The sequence below is a fragment of the Desmodus rotundus genome, chromosome 3 (genome assembly GCF_022682495.2).
Source record: "Desmodus rotundus isolate HL8 chromosome 3, HLdesRot8A.1, whole genome shotgun sequence".
NCBI lineage: Eukaryota > Metazoa > Chordata > Mammalia > Chiroptera > Phyllostomidae > Desmodus > Desmodus rotundus.
The window spans coordinates 106,431,921-106,446,866 of NC_071389.1; the positions used below are offsets into that span (position 1 = coordinate 106,431,921).

General features: G+C 44.0%; 1 protein-coding gene across 3 annotated transcripts in view; it reads left to right on the forward strand.

Moving 5' to 3' along the window:
* The first annotated feature begins 13,735 nt into the window (after window positions 1-13,735).
* SLC7A1 (solute carrier family 7 member 1) overlaps window positions 13,736-14,946 on the forward strand; it is a 65,541-nt gene continuing 64,330 nt past the window's right edge. For 2 of the 3 annotated variants that reach the window (XM_045188063.2, XM_024551041.3), the window contains exons 1-2: window positions 13,736-13,931; window positions 14,499-14,688. The gene's annotated coding sequence lies outside the window, so the exon portion shown is untranslated. The remainder of the gene's footprint in view (window positions 13,932-14,498; window positions 14,689-14,946) is intronic. The other variant, XM_024551042.3, reaches the window with a different exon arrangement.

Genomic DNA, 14,946 nt, shown 5'->3' on the forward strand with positions numbered 1-14,946 from the left:
ATGAGACTTGCAACCAGGGGAGCACTGGACAGTGGCAGCTCATCCCGTGCTTACCCCCGAAGCTGTCTCCAAGGCCCCCTTTTTCTCTGACTTTCTCTCTCCTATTGGTTTTTCTATCGTAAGCCCTTCCTTTGTTTCATTGCCCCAGCTTTAATAAACATACTCTAAATATCACCTCGACTCATGTTGTGGAATCTTTCATACATGAAGTCAAGAACCCACATACTACTGGTAAGCAAGCCTAAGGCAGACCCACTCTGGGCCAAGACCCTGTCCAGTAACAGGGTGAGCTGAGATCTCATACCTTTTTTTTTTTTTTAAATCTTACTGCAGCACGAAAGGATTATCTATAATGAATATTGCCAGAGTGCAAGAACCACTCTGTCTAGGCTTGGCTAAAGCTGGCATATCACCCAAGTGGCCGCTTTTTTAGAAATCCAAAGAAAGAGACAGTTTCTGCCTAATCAAATTTCTTTGTAGGAATCAGCTAAGCCCCATAAAAGGTGATGATCTGGTGAGCTGTCTGCAGGTAGCACACAGAGCCCTTGGGTCTCACAAACAGGCCTCCCGGGGTTGCGTGACATGGGTGTATTCAATGGAAAGGGCAATGGAGTAGAGTCAGAAATCTGGGTGCTAGGGCCTGTGCCCTTCCTTTGGTTCCCTCTCTTCCCACCAGAGGGGAAGAGGAAGGGATAGTAAGGGGACAGAGAAAGAAGGCACGGCAGGAGGGAGGCTGCTTTGTTGACCCCGTCCTTTCATACAGTATCTCATTTAAGCTTCACAACAGTGAGTCAAGGGTAGATATTGCTGCACTCTTTTATGGAGACTCTTACAGGTTATATAACTTGATCAAGGTCACACAGTTGACTAAGGGTGGAGTCAGATTTGCACTCACGTCTCTCTGATGACACAAGTCCATTTTTCTACTCCACTGCACTGCTCACAGTGGGAAGTGACAACCTTCTGAAGCTAATAGCTTTGTGTTCACATCAGTTCAGAGAAGTGGACTGCTTGTTTGGCAGCACAGCTACTAAACTGCAAATGACATAAACAAGGCTGATCTGGGGTTGTCCTAGGTTTTCCCATCTTCCATGTAGGCACATGAGCCCAGAGGGAGGAGAGCAATTGTGAGAAACACTATAATAGCAACTCATTGATAAATAACAATAGGGACCTCAGTCTTACGTGGGAAGAGTCCTGCACTGTCAATCCCAGAACCTCTCTGTGCCTCTACTTGGTCCTGAGACCCTAAGACAGCACAGTGCCTTCCTGCTTCTGTGAAACCAGGGGTTTGCTCTGGTGGTGTTTACCTCATGCCTTTTTCAACTCTGATGGTCAGTCTTTTATATATGATTACTACCATATATTGGTTTACTAGGGCTGCCATAACAAAACACCACAGACTTTGGGCTTAAACAGCAGAGATTTATTTTCTCTCAGTTCTGGGAGCTGAGAGTCCAAGATTAAGGTCTTGGAAGATTCGGGGATTTTTGAGGCCTTACGTCTTGGCTTGCACATGCTGGTTTTCTCACTGTGTCCGTACCTGGTCTCTCTTCTGTGCCTACACTCCCCTGGTGTCTTTGTCTGTGCCCCAGTCTCCTTTGCTTATCAGATATGGGTCATATTGGATTAGGGCCACATTTAATTTAGTTACCTCTTTAAAGACCCTCTCTCCAAATAAAATCACATTCTTAGTTTATGGGAATTAGGGTTTCAACACTGAATTTTAGGAGAACACAATTCAGTCCATAACACACTATATATTACAAAATGTTCTCATGTGTTCCATAAATTTAAATGTTAATGGATATGCCATTCTTATGTTAAAGAACATAGCAAATGTATGGAAAATTAGTTAAAAGCTAATAAAACACTTTAAACACCATGGAAACCCACTAAGAAATGTATACCATTGGCCTTCAAATTTGAAGCAAATTTAAACTGGGGAGGTGAGGGAAGAGAATCAACTCAGAGGTGACTCTAGCCAGGGCTCAGGTTAGAGCTCATGGTCAGTACGAGGCTACCAGCCTGCAGACCATGCCCATGCATGGGGCTCCAGCTCAACTGGGGCCCCAAAAGATTTTCCTTCCAAAGAATGTGATGCTAAAGACAGAAGCATTGAAGGGAACCAAGATGGCACAGAAAAACAGATTGCTGGGCTTCCTCACACTTATTTTAATAATATTTATTTTGGATGCTTAAAGGGAAGATAGTGCATCATCATCTTTTCAAAACTTATGTCCTGGTTACCTGGTGCTAGTGGCCTAAAAATCTTGTCGATGGTTGCATGCCATGCGTGAGCTTCTTTCTTGACAAAATCCCAAGGGAGAGCGGAATTGAAGGTGAAGACATGGGTGTTCTTTGGTTATACAGATTTTTGGGGAGGAGGATGGGGTTGGGGGCAGAATTTTGATTTATGTTATTTTGGGGCTATGGTTCTCTGATTTTTTTTGATATATTTATTGATTATGCTATTACAGTTGTCCCATTTCCCGCCCCCCTTCACTCCACTCCATCCTGCCCACCCCCTCCCTCCCACATTCCCCCCCTATAGTTCATGTCCATGGGTCATACTCATAAGTTCTTTGGCTTCTACATTTCCTACACTATTCTTACCCTCCCCCTGTCTATTTTCCACCTATCATTTATGCTATTTATTCTCTGTACCTTTCCCCTCTCTCTCCCCCTCCCAATCCCCTATTGATAACCCTCCATGTGATCTCCATTTCTGTGGTTCTGTTTCTGTTCTAGTTATTTGCTTAGTTTTCTTTTGTTTTTGTTTTAAGTGTGGTTGTTAGTAACTGCGAGTTTGCTGTCATTTTTACTGTTCATATTTTTTATCTTCTTTTTCTTAGGTAAGTCCCTTTAACATTTCCTATAATAAGGGTTTGGTGATGATGAACTTTAACTTGACCTTATCTGAGAAGCACTTTATCTGCCCTTCCATTCTAAATGATAGCTTTGCTGGATACAGTAATCTTGGATGTAGGTCCTTGCCTTTCATGACTTGGAATACTTCTTGCCAGCCCCTTCTTGCCTGTAAGGTCTCTTTGGAGAAATAAGCTGACAGACTTATGGGAACCCCTTTGTAGGTAACTGTGTCCTTTTCTCTTGCTGCTTCTAAGATTCTCTCCTTCTCTTTCATCTTGGGTAATGTAATTATGATGTGCCTTGGTGTGTTCCTCCTTGGGTCCAGCTTCTTGGGGACTCTCTGAGCTTCCTGGACTTCCTGGAAGTCTATTTCCTTTGCCAGACTGGGGAAGTTCTCCTTCATTATTTGTTCAAATAAGTTTTCAATTTTTTGTTCTTCCTCTTCTCCTTCTGGCACCCCTATAATTCGGGTGTTGGAATGTTTCAAGCTGTCCTGGAGGTTCCTAAGCCTCTCCTAATTTTTTTTTTGAATTCTTGTTTCTTCATTCTTTTCTGATTGGATGTTTCTTTCTTCCTTCTGGTCCACACCATTGATTTGAGTCCCAGTTTCCTTTGCATCACTATTGGTTCCCTATACATTTTCCTTTGTTTCTCTTAGCATAGGCTTCATTTTTTTATCTAGTTTTCGAACAAATTCAACCAATTCTGTGAGCGTCTTAATAACCAGTGTTTTGAACTGTGCATGCGATAGGTTGGCCATCTCTTCCTAGCTTAGTTGTATTTTTTCTGGAGCTTTGAAGTGTTCTGTCATTTGGTCCATTTTTTTTTGTTTGTTTTGGCGAGTCTGTTACTTAAAGGGGCGGAGCCTTAGGTGTTCCCGGGGGTGGGGTAATGCTGGTTGCTGCACTGTGACACTGTACGTGGGGGAGGGGCCGAGAGGGAGCAATGGCGCCCACTCCACTCTCCACCGGATTTTAGTCACTCCCTCTGCTACCCACAATCAAATTGGCCTGGTTCCCCTCTGGTGCTGGTTCCCGAGTGGGTGGGCTTGTGCACACTCTTGGCCCCTGTGGGTCTCTCCAACGACCTCTCCTGTGAGGCTGGGAGTCTCTCCTGCTTCCGCCCCAACCCCCAGGGGCGCTTTCAATCAGAGGTTTGAGGCTTTATTTTCCCGCGCTGGAACCCTGGGTTACACAGTCTGCTTTGCTCCCTGCTGTTTGTCCTGGTTTATCTGTGCATGAATGTGGAGCTGCGGGGTCTGCTACCTGCCACTCTGCCTGCCCCGTTCTCCACCACTCTGAGTCCGGCCCTCTCGGTTTCTCTCTGCGCGAATGTAGGGCCATGGGACCTGCTAGTGGTCAGACTGCCTGCCCTGTTTGTCCCACACTCCGCCAGTCTCGGTCCCACCACGGCCATGCGAGTCCTCTCCACCCCGGTGCCCGTCTCCGCCCCTCCTACCGGTCTGGATATATGTTTCTTTTTTTATCTACTTGGTGTCAGACTTCCTAGCTGTTCGATTTTCTGTCAGTTCTGGTTGTGCGAGGAAGCGCAGTGTGTCTACCTACGCCGCCATCTTGGTTCTCTCCCGGTTCTCTGATTTTAATACCATCTATTAAGTTTATTATAAATTTTCAATGTAGAAAATTGAGGTAAGTATGCAAAAAAATCAAAACTCCTTTTAGGGGCATTTTTATGTTGCTAACCTGAGTATATATAATATACAATATATAATATACAATATACAATACATAATATATATATAGGGCCAAACTGTCTGGGATTATAAGAATATCCCAAGGCGAATGATCTTGGCATGTTGTGAGACCCCACAAATCAGTCTAGTGTCAAAGTCAATAAGAGCACCCTCTGGGCCTTTGCAATGTCCTGCATATGGTGCCACATGCTTTACATGAATATTGTCACTTATTCATCACAAACACTATAATCCCTATCTTATAAATGAGGAAAGTGAACCTGGGAGGAAAGTGAAGTAATTTGCCTAAGTATTTGTGGCTTAGAAGCTACAAATCCAGGATCTAAAGCCACCTTCTCCATCCCCAGAGCCCAGGCACTTACCCAATCCAATTTACTGCCTTGAAGCACTTCCTCAAACGGAGCAGCCCCATGACCTGCTGAATAGCAATGATTATTAAGAGAGTATATATATATATAGAGAGGGAAAAGTACAGTTTCCATGTGCTCCCTTCTGCCATCCAGTTTCCCTTATTAATATCTTCCATTGGTGTGGTACATTAGTTAAAATTGATGAGCCAATTTTGATTCATTATTATTAGCTAAATTCCTTAGTTTACAATGGGGTTCACTCTTTGTGTTGGGCATTCTGTGGGTTTTGGCAAATGAATGATGTGTACCCATCACTCGGTATCAATCAGATCAGTTTCACTGGCCTAAACCTCTCCTTTGTTTCACTTCTTCATTCCTGTCTCCTCCTGCCCCCACACAATCTTGGCAACCACTGATCTTTTTACTGTCTCCATAATTCTGCCCTTCCCAGAATGTCATATAGCAATATGCATTTAAAGTTCCTCCACATCTTTCCATGGCTTTAGAGCTCATTTCTTTCTTTTTTTTTTACCAATAAACAATAGTCCGTAGTCTGCATATACCACAGTTTATCTGTTCACCTACTGAAGGGCATCTTGGTTGCTTCCAATTGGGCAATTACAAGTAAAGCTGCTATAAACAGTCATATGAACAGTTTTTGTCTGGACACAACTCATTTGGGTAAATACCAACAAGCATGATTACTGAATTGACACGGTTAGACTATGTTTAGTTCTGTAAGAAATTGCCAAACTGCCCCCCAAAGTTGCTGTTGCACTTTGCATTCTCGCCAGCAGTGAGCGGGAGCTCCTTCTGCTCCACCTGCCCACTGGCATTTGGTGTTGTCGGTGTTTTGGATTTCAGTTATTTAATAAGTGTACGCTGGTATGTCATTATTGTTTTAATCTGCAATTTCCTAACAATAAATGATGTTAAATATCTTTTCATATGCTTATTCTCTATCTGTGTATCTTCTTTTTATTGAAATGCATTTGACATATAACATTGTGTAAATTTAAAATGTACATGTTAATTTGATACATTTATATACTATATGATTAATTTGATACATTTATATATTACATGATAGAGGTGATAATCAGCACGTTGATCACATTACATAATTATACTTTTTTTAGTAGTTAGAAAAATAATTAAGTTTTAGTCTCTTAACAACCTTGATAATTATGATACACTATTATTATCTATATTCACTACACTCTAGGGTTTATTTACCACTCGTAAGAGTGTACCCTTTAACAACACTTGTCCTGTCTTCCCACCCCATCCTCTTGTAACCACTATTTTATTCTTTGTTTTTATGAGTTTAGTCTTTTAAAATTCCACATATATGTAATAACATATAGTACTTGTCTTTCTCTGTCTGACTAATTTACCTAGGATAATATGCTCAAGGTTCGTCCATGTTGTCGCAAACGTCAGGGTGTCCTGCTTTCTCATGGCTGACTATTATTCTGTTGTATATACAGGCATCTTTCTGTATCTACAAGGGATCCGTTTCAGGTCCTTCTCCTTACTCCCTTCCCCTTGCAGATGCCAAAATCTGAGGATGCCCAACTTCCTTATATAAAATGGCATCGTATTTACATATAATTTACATATATCCTCCATATATTTTAAATCTTCTCTAGATTATTCATAATAACTAATACAATGTAAATGCTATATACATAGCTGTTATATTATTTAAGGAATAATGACAAGAAAAACAAATCTGTACCTGCTCAGTACAGGTGCAGCAATCATAGGCCTAACTACATAGTAGTACACGTCAGCAACAATGTAACTCTTTTTCCAAATATTTTCCATCCCTGGTTTGTTGAATCCTTGGATGCAGAACCCATGAATACAGAGGGCTGATTATATGAAGTCTGTCTGAAAATGAGAATGGTTTGCGTGACATTGATGTAACCTGGCAGCTAAGGAGAGTGGACTGGAATGCACATGCACGAACAATGACGACTTCACTGAACTAGTCAGTGGGAGTGGTAGATGCTGTTGAGTGAGCATGTGTGCAAAATGACTGAGCAGAACAATGGATCTGCACCAAATTTTGCGTTAAGCTTGAAAGTTCCTCCATGGAAACTATTGATGATTCAGATGGCCACAGTTAGGGCAACTGGTGACTGGCAGCTTCATCATGACAATGTGCCTGCACATGCATCATATCTCATGCAGAGTCTTGGCGAATCATCAAATCACCCAGGTGACTCAGCCCCCCAGTAGCACAGATTTGGCGCCCTATGACTACTGTCCCAAACTAAAAATCACCTTTGAAAGGGAAGAGATTTCAGACTGTCAATAAGATTCAGGAAAATACAACAGAGCAGCTGACGGTAATTGGGAGAACTGTGTGAGGTCCCAAGGTGCCTACTTTGAAGGGGACTGAGGCATCACTGTCCTATGTACCATGTTTCTTGTATCTTCTTTAATAAATATCTCCATTTGTCATACTACATGGCTGAATACCTTCTGCACAGACGTTGTATGTACCACATCTTTATCCATTTATCTGTTGATGGACCCGTGTTGTTTCCATATCTTGGCTATTATGAATAATGCTGCAGTGAACATAGGGGTACATATATCTTTTCAAGTTAATGTTTTCATTTTCTTCAGATAAATAACCAGAAGTAGAATTGCTGGATCATATGGTAGCTCTATTTCTAATTTCTCATGTAACCTTGACACTGTTTTCCACAGTAGCTGCCCCAATTTACAATCCTACCAGCAGTGCCCCAGGGTTCCCTTTTCTCCACATCCTCACCAGCACTTGCTTTCTCTTGTCTTTTTGATAATAGCCATTCTAACAGGTATAAGGTGATATCTCATTGTTGTTTTGATTTGCATTTCCCTGGTGATTAGTAATGTTGAGAATCTTTTCATGTACCTGGTGGCCATTTGGATGTCTTCTTTGTAAAATGTCTATTTAGTTCTGCCCATTTTTAAAATCAGATTGTTCATTTTTGTTTTTGTTATGAGAAATGTGTGCTTTATATATTTTGGGTATTAAACCCTTATTGGATATATGGTTTGCAAAGTTTTTTTTCCCATTGCGTGGTAGCATTTTCATTTTGTTGTTTCTTTTGACATGCAAAGGCTTTTAAGTTTGATTTACTCCCATTTGTTCATTTTTGTCTTTTGTCGTTTGTGCTTTGTGTCATATCAAAAACTCATTGTGAAGACCAATGTTGAGGAGCTTTTGCTCTATGTTTTCTTCTAAGAGTTTTACAGTATCAGGTCTGTGTTTAAGGTTTCAACTCATTTTGATTTAATTTTTGTGAGTCCCTTATGTATATATTTTTTCCAGCTTGAGTTTTATTGAATATATATATTTTTTTCATTCTCACTGTGAAGTTTATACCTATCCAACAGGTAGTAAAATTCTTCTAGCTGAGGCTAAGAGGTAACAAGCACAATTTCCCTAGGCCAGCAGCTGGCAGAAAATACAGAGTTCAAAACCACATCTGTATGACTGATTCTGTGCATTTTCTATACTATCCAATGTGCTAGGCTGGGACTCTGTCCAACAATCTTAACTTCAGATGGTGTTCTTTTTTTGTTTGTTTATTTATTTATAACTTTTTAAAAATATATTTATTGATTATGCTATTACAGTTGTCCCATTTCCCGCCCCCCTCACTCCACCCCATCCTGCCCACCCCCCTCCCTCCCACATTCCCCCCCTATAGTTCATGTCCATGGGTCATACTCATAAGTTCTTTGGCTTCTACATTTCCTACACTATTCTTACCCTCCCCCTGTCTATTTTCCACCTATCACCTATGCTACTTATTCTCTGTACCTTTCCCCCCTCTCCCCCTCCCACTCCCCTATTGACAACCCTCCATGTGATCTCCATCTCTATGGTTCTGTTCCTGTTCTAGTTGTTTGCCTAGTTTGCTCTTGTTTTTATTTTAGGTGTGGTCGTTAATAACTGTGAGTTTGCTGTCATTTTTACTGTTCACATTTTTCATCTTCTTTTTCTTAGGTAACTCCCTTTAATATTTCATATAATAAGGGCTTGGTGATGATGAACTTCTTTAACTTGACCTTATCTGAGAAGCTCTTTATTTTCCCTTCCATTCTAAATGATAGCTTTGCTGGATACAGTAATCTTGGATGTAGGTCCTTGTCTTTCATGACTTGGAATACTTCTTGCCAGCCCCTTCTTGCCTGTAAGGTCTCTTTGGAGAAATCAGCTGACAGACTTATGGGAACTCCTTTGTAGGTAACTGTCTCGTTTTCTCTTGCTGCTTCTAAGATTCTCTCCTGTTTAATCTTAGGTTGTAATTATGATGTGCCTTGGTGTGTTCCTCCTTGGGTCCAGCTTCTTGGGGACTCTCTGAGCTTCCTGGACTTCCCAGAAGTCTATTTCCTTTGCCAGACTAGGGAAGTTCTCCTTCATTATTTGTTCAAATAAGTTTTCAATTTTTTGTTCTTCCTCTTCTCCTTCTGGCACCCCTATAATTCAGATGTTGGAACGTTTCAAGATGTCCTGGAGGTTCCTAAGCCTCTCCTCATTTTTCCAAATTCTTGTTTCTTCATTCTTTTCTGATTGGATGTTTCTTTCTTCCTTCTGGTCCACACTGTTGATTTGAGTCCCAGTTTCCTTCCCATCTCTATTGGTTCCCTGTACATTTTCCTTTGTTTCTCTTAGCATAGGCTTCATTTTTTCATCTGGTTTTCGAACAGATTCAACCAATTCTGTGAGCATCTTGATAACCAGTGTTTTGAACTGTGTATCCGATAGGTTGGCTATCTCTTCCTAGCTTAGTTGTATTTTTTCTGGAGCTTTGAAGTGTTCTGTCATTTGGGCCTTTTTTTTTTTTTGTCTTGGAGCGTTTGTTACTTTAAGGGGCGGAGCCTTAGGTGTTCCTGGGGGCGGGGTAATGCTGGTCTCTGCACTGTGACGCTGTACCTGTGGGAAGGGCCGAGAGGGAGCAATGGCGCCCACTCCACTCTCCACCGGATTTTAGTCACTCCCTCTGCTACCCACAATCAAACTGGGCCCCTCTGGTGCTGGTTCCCGTGTGGGTGGGCTTGTGCACGCCCCAGGCCCCTGTGGGTCTCTCCAACAACCTCTCTTGTGAGGCTGGAAGTCTCTCCTGCTGCCGGCCCAACCCCCAGGGGCGCTTTCAATCAGAGGTTTGAGGCTTTATTTCCCCGCGCTGGAACCCTGGGTTGCGTGGTCTGCTTTGCTCCCCGCCATTTGTCCTGGTTTATCTGTGCGAGAATTTGGGGCCGCGGGGTGCTAGCCGCTGCTCTGCCTGCCCTGTTCTCCGCCACTCTGAGTCTGGCCCTCTAGGTTTATCTGTGCGCGAATGTGGGGCCACAGGGTCTGCTAGTGGTCAGACTGCCTGCCCCGTTTGTCCCACACTCCACCAGTCTCGGTCCCGCCCGCCACGGCCACGCAAGTCCTCACCACCCCTGGTGCCCGTCTCTGCCCCTCCTACCGGTCTGGATGAATGTTTATTTTTTATTTCCTTGGTGTTGGACTTCCTTGCCGTTAGATTTTCTGTCAGTTCTGGTTGTGCGAGGAGGCGCAGTGTGTCTACCTATGCCGCCATCTTGGTTCCACTCAATCTCAGATGGTGTTCTTGGGGGCTTGAAGTCTAGTATCTTCATTCCTTAATCTTCTTTGGAATCTTGGCTCAATTGTTCTTTGATTCTAATCAAGGTTGCCTACAACTCAAGGTTGCCTGCAATGTGAATCCTAATCTAGCTAAAATTTAGGTTTACTTAAAGTATTCAACCAACTTTTCAGCTTTTTCTCTAACAGTTTGCAGAGCTCTCGAACATAATGATTTTTTCCTAGTTCATACTGAATCCTTCTTGATGGGAAGTTGTTTGCTTATGGGCCTTGTCATGGAGGGTCTCCTATTATCTTTCTGAAGATGAAACCTGCTGGGTGGGATTGCTAACCTGAGCGCTGTGTTAAAAATCCCCTTTCTTAAATTCCACTCATATTCCTATTAGGGCCTGGAAAACTTGCTCTTAGAATTTACAAATATTAACTCTATGTTTCCTCTCTGTGTTGCTCAAACAGAACAACTCTACAATCTACTAAATTCTATTTATTGCCAAGAGTTTTTTTTCACTCCACAGTTATATTTCAAACACTAAAGGATAGCCTTATGATAAGAATATAGAAGTTTCATCCACTTTTCTGTTGTTTCCTTGTAAATTGTTCTTTATTTCAATTAGTGTATCCTTTGTTCCCGACTGGATCTTTTTTATGCTGTTGAGGTCCTCACTAAGTTCACTGAACATCCTTATAAACAGTGTATTGAACTCTGCATCTGGTAGATTGCTTGTGTCCATTTTGTTTAGTTCTTTTTCTGGAGTTTTGATATGTTGTTTCATTTGGGCCATGCTCCGTTGTATCCTCATTTTTGCAGCTTCCCTGTGTTTGTTTCTACGTATTAGGTAGAGCCTTTATGACTCCCTGTCTTGGTAGTGTGGCTTAATGTAGTAGGTGTCCTGTAGCACTGCCCCTCCTATCACCCAAGCTGGGTACTCAGGCTGCGCCCTTCGTGTGGGCTGAGTACACCCTCCTCTTGTAGTTGAGCCTTGCTCACTGTTGGCAGGTCCGTGGGAGGATTTACCCAGGCTGGTCAGCTGCAAGGACTGCAGTTGATGAAGCAGAGAATCAAATCAATGATTTGGAACATACGGAAGCAAAAAACAGTCAATCAGAACAATAAGAAGAAAAAAGACTCTAAAAAATGAGGAAAGTGTAAGCAGCCTCTGGGACAACTTCATAGGAATCCAACAGTCACATCATAGGCATGCAAGAAGGAGAAGAGAGAGAACAAGAAATTGGAAAGCTATTTGAAAAAATAATGAAAGGAAATAGACATACAAGTTCAGGAAACACAGAGTCCCAAATAAAATGGATGCAAGAAAGCCCACTCCAAGACACATCATAATTAAAATGTCAAGAGTTAAAGATGAAGAGAGAATCTTAAAAGCAGCAAGAGAAAAGCCGTTAGTTACCTATAGGTGCATCTCCATAAGATAGTCTGTTGATTTCTCAAAAGAAACTTTGTAGGCCAAAAAGGATTGGCAAGAAATATTCAAAGTCACAAAAAGCAGGGATCTACAGTCAAGATTGCTCTACCCAACAAAGGTATCATTTAGAATGGAAGAGCAGAAAGAGCTTCCCAGACAACAAAAAACTAAAGGAGTTCATTATCACCAAATGATTATTATATGAAATGTTAAAGGGACTTACTTAAGAAAAAGAATAAGATCCAAACTGAACAATAAAATAGCAATAAACACATATCTATCAACAATTGAATCTAAAAAAACCAAACTAAACAAACAAGAACAGAGACAGAATCATGGATATGGAGAGCATTTTGATGGTTACCAGATGAGAGAGGGTATAGGGGATGGGTGAAGAGGTGAGGGAATTAAGAAGTACAAATAGGTAGCTACAGAATAGTCATGAGGATGTAAAGTACAGTATAGGAAATGGAGTAGCCAAAGAACTTATACACATGACCTATGGAGAGGAATAATGGTGTGGGGATTGCCTGAGGGAGTGGGTGGTGCTGGGTGGAGGGGTGCAAAGGGGGAAAATTGATATAACTGTAATAGCATAATAATAAAATATAATTTTAAAAATTCCTATGAGGTTTATGAGTTCTAAGCACAGGTGAAATGGGTTGCAGAAGACCACACAGTGAACGAAGTGGTAGGGGTCAGAATGAAACCCAGACCTGGTGCCAAAGGCAAAGGAGCCAGTCCTTGAGTTGAACTGGATGAGAAGGGGACATCCTTTGATGGCAGCGCCCGTAGGTGAGGGAGGCTGTGTGGGGTTCAAGAAAAGCCCCAGCAAGGTAAGTCTTCTCAGAGTCATTTGGGAGCATCATTTCACCACTGTACAATTGAAACTAGAGTGTATCATTTTAAAACAAGGCACACATAGTTGCTTAGTATGATGCCAAACACAGCCAAACACAGCTTTACAAGTATTAGCCCCTTTTTTCCCTTCATTATAACCTTTTCTCAGGCTAGCATGTGGAGTCATATGCTGTATAAGTTGCTAGTGTGATTACAAGAGGGTGTCATGTGTGGTGGCTGACAATGTGTCCCCATTAATGAACAAGGATTTGGAAAGGCAGAAGGTGTGGAAAGGATGCAAAGGCCATGAACACGGACAAATAAGTTTTCAGTTTTCCTACAAAGTCAGGAGGCTGGCAGGATGAATCTGGACAGCTCATCTCTCATGTCACAGATTACTGATCTCTATGAATTACGGTCCTTGCTTGGTTTATTGGAGCAAACAGAGACACCAGAGAGGTGGCTGGTGAGTTGAGTAGGGTGGGCGGGGTGTTCAAATATCTGCTGTCTCTGGGAGAGTGACTCTGGAAGAATGCCGCTCCACTAGCCCTTTGACCACCTGTCAGGGGCACAGCAGATGGAGGCTTTGGGGCCTTTCCTGACAACGGGCCAGGAAGTTATCTATAAAAAGCAAGGGCATAGCAATAAAATAAAAGAAATGAAGGTGTATAATAATTTTTAAAAAATCATTGAAGTGCCTCCTGGATCTTTTACTTTTGGGAAAGGAAAACCAGGGTCAGTAGCCTGGAGCCATCCCTCTGGGCTTAGCAAGGTACGTGCCCTGGGATGCAGTCCCGCCACCGGCTCTGAGAGGCAGAGAAATAGCAACCGGGTGAATCGGCACTGCCCGCGGGGAAATCCCACGTTGATTGGTGCCACCGCCACGCGCTTCCCATTGGTGCACCGTTGTGACGCGACAGCAGCTGATAAAACCAGGCGCGGATCCTGCTCCCGCCAGCCGCCCTTCATTCGGTCGGCGCAGGCAGGTGTAAGCTGTCCACGCGCGGGCGAGCCACCGGCACCCATTAACGGCAGCCCTACTCCCGCTCCCCGTGCGCTTCCCTCCGCGCTTCGGTCCATCCAGCCACGGTCCTGCCTGCATCCCGCCGCCCGCCAGCTCGGTGAGTGCCCGGCCCTGCCACGCCAGGGCAGCTCCTGGATCCGGGTCACCTTGGAGAGAACCCCGGGACCTCGTGGAGGCGTGGGAGGGCGGTGCGGGTCCCCACGCAGGGGTGCTGACAGATTCCGGGTGACGAGGGTAGGGCAGCCCGGCGATGCGCGGTTGGTGCCCGTGCGGCGTTCCCGCCACCGGAGTCCATTTTGTACCATAAGGCGCAGCGTGCTGCATGATGCAACACCGAGTGCGCGATAGTGGGCCACCTGGGGCCTCGGGGTCGGGCCGCGGACTCCGGGAGCCCCGCGACACTCTCTGGTGGTCTGTGGGTAGGGGGCGGGGAGAGGGCACAGGCCTGCGGGAGCACCCGGAGAACTTCCCGTACGCGGCGCGGGGCACAGCACCGCACCCTGCCACGATGTCCAAGTTGTGTCACCAGCCGCCCGGCGTCCGGGAGGGTGGTCCCGCGGCAGGTGGCGGCCTGGGGATAGCGCAGCGCACCGGGGCACGCAGGCCGCCTCGCCCACCTCTCTTCTCCCCTGGATCTCCTGACGCGCCCTGGTCTACACCCTAGGGCCCCAGGGCATTTTTTCGGTGAAGTCTCGCCTGGGTGGGCTTCCTTGGGACCCGACTTGGCCTGAAAAGGCCGAGTTCTTCAAGCATCGTGAGTTTGGAGTGGAAGGAATTTCTTCCGTCATCATAGCGGCGACCAGGTCTTCTCAGCGTGTTGCTTGCTGCGTAGTAGGACCTTCCCAGGCTGGCAGGTAAGGCAGTCTTTCCAGAACCCGTCTGTACACAGAGCGGTTGTACTATGGCACTTCTGCGGCGTGCTTGTAGCTCTTTCCCGTGTTCAGTGGATGTGACGCCAAGAGCATGAGCAGGACAGGCTCTCAGGTGGGAAAGGGTTGGGGTTTCAGCCCCAGGTCTATATCCCAAAAATGTGCTCTTAAAAATTTGACCCAGTAGTACTGTGTAGGTTGGCCTTTGGCTGAGTTCCTAATTGTGTTTCATATGAATTACAC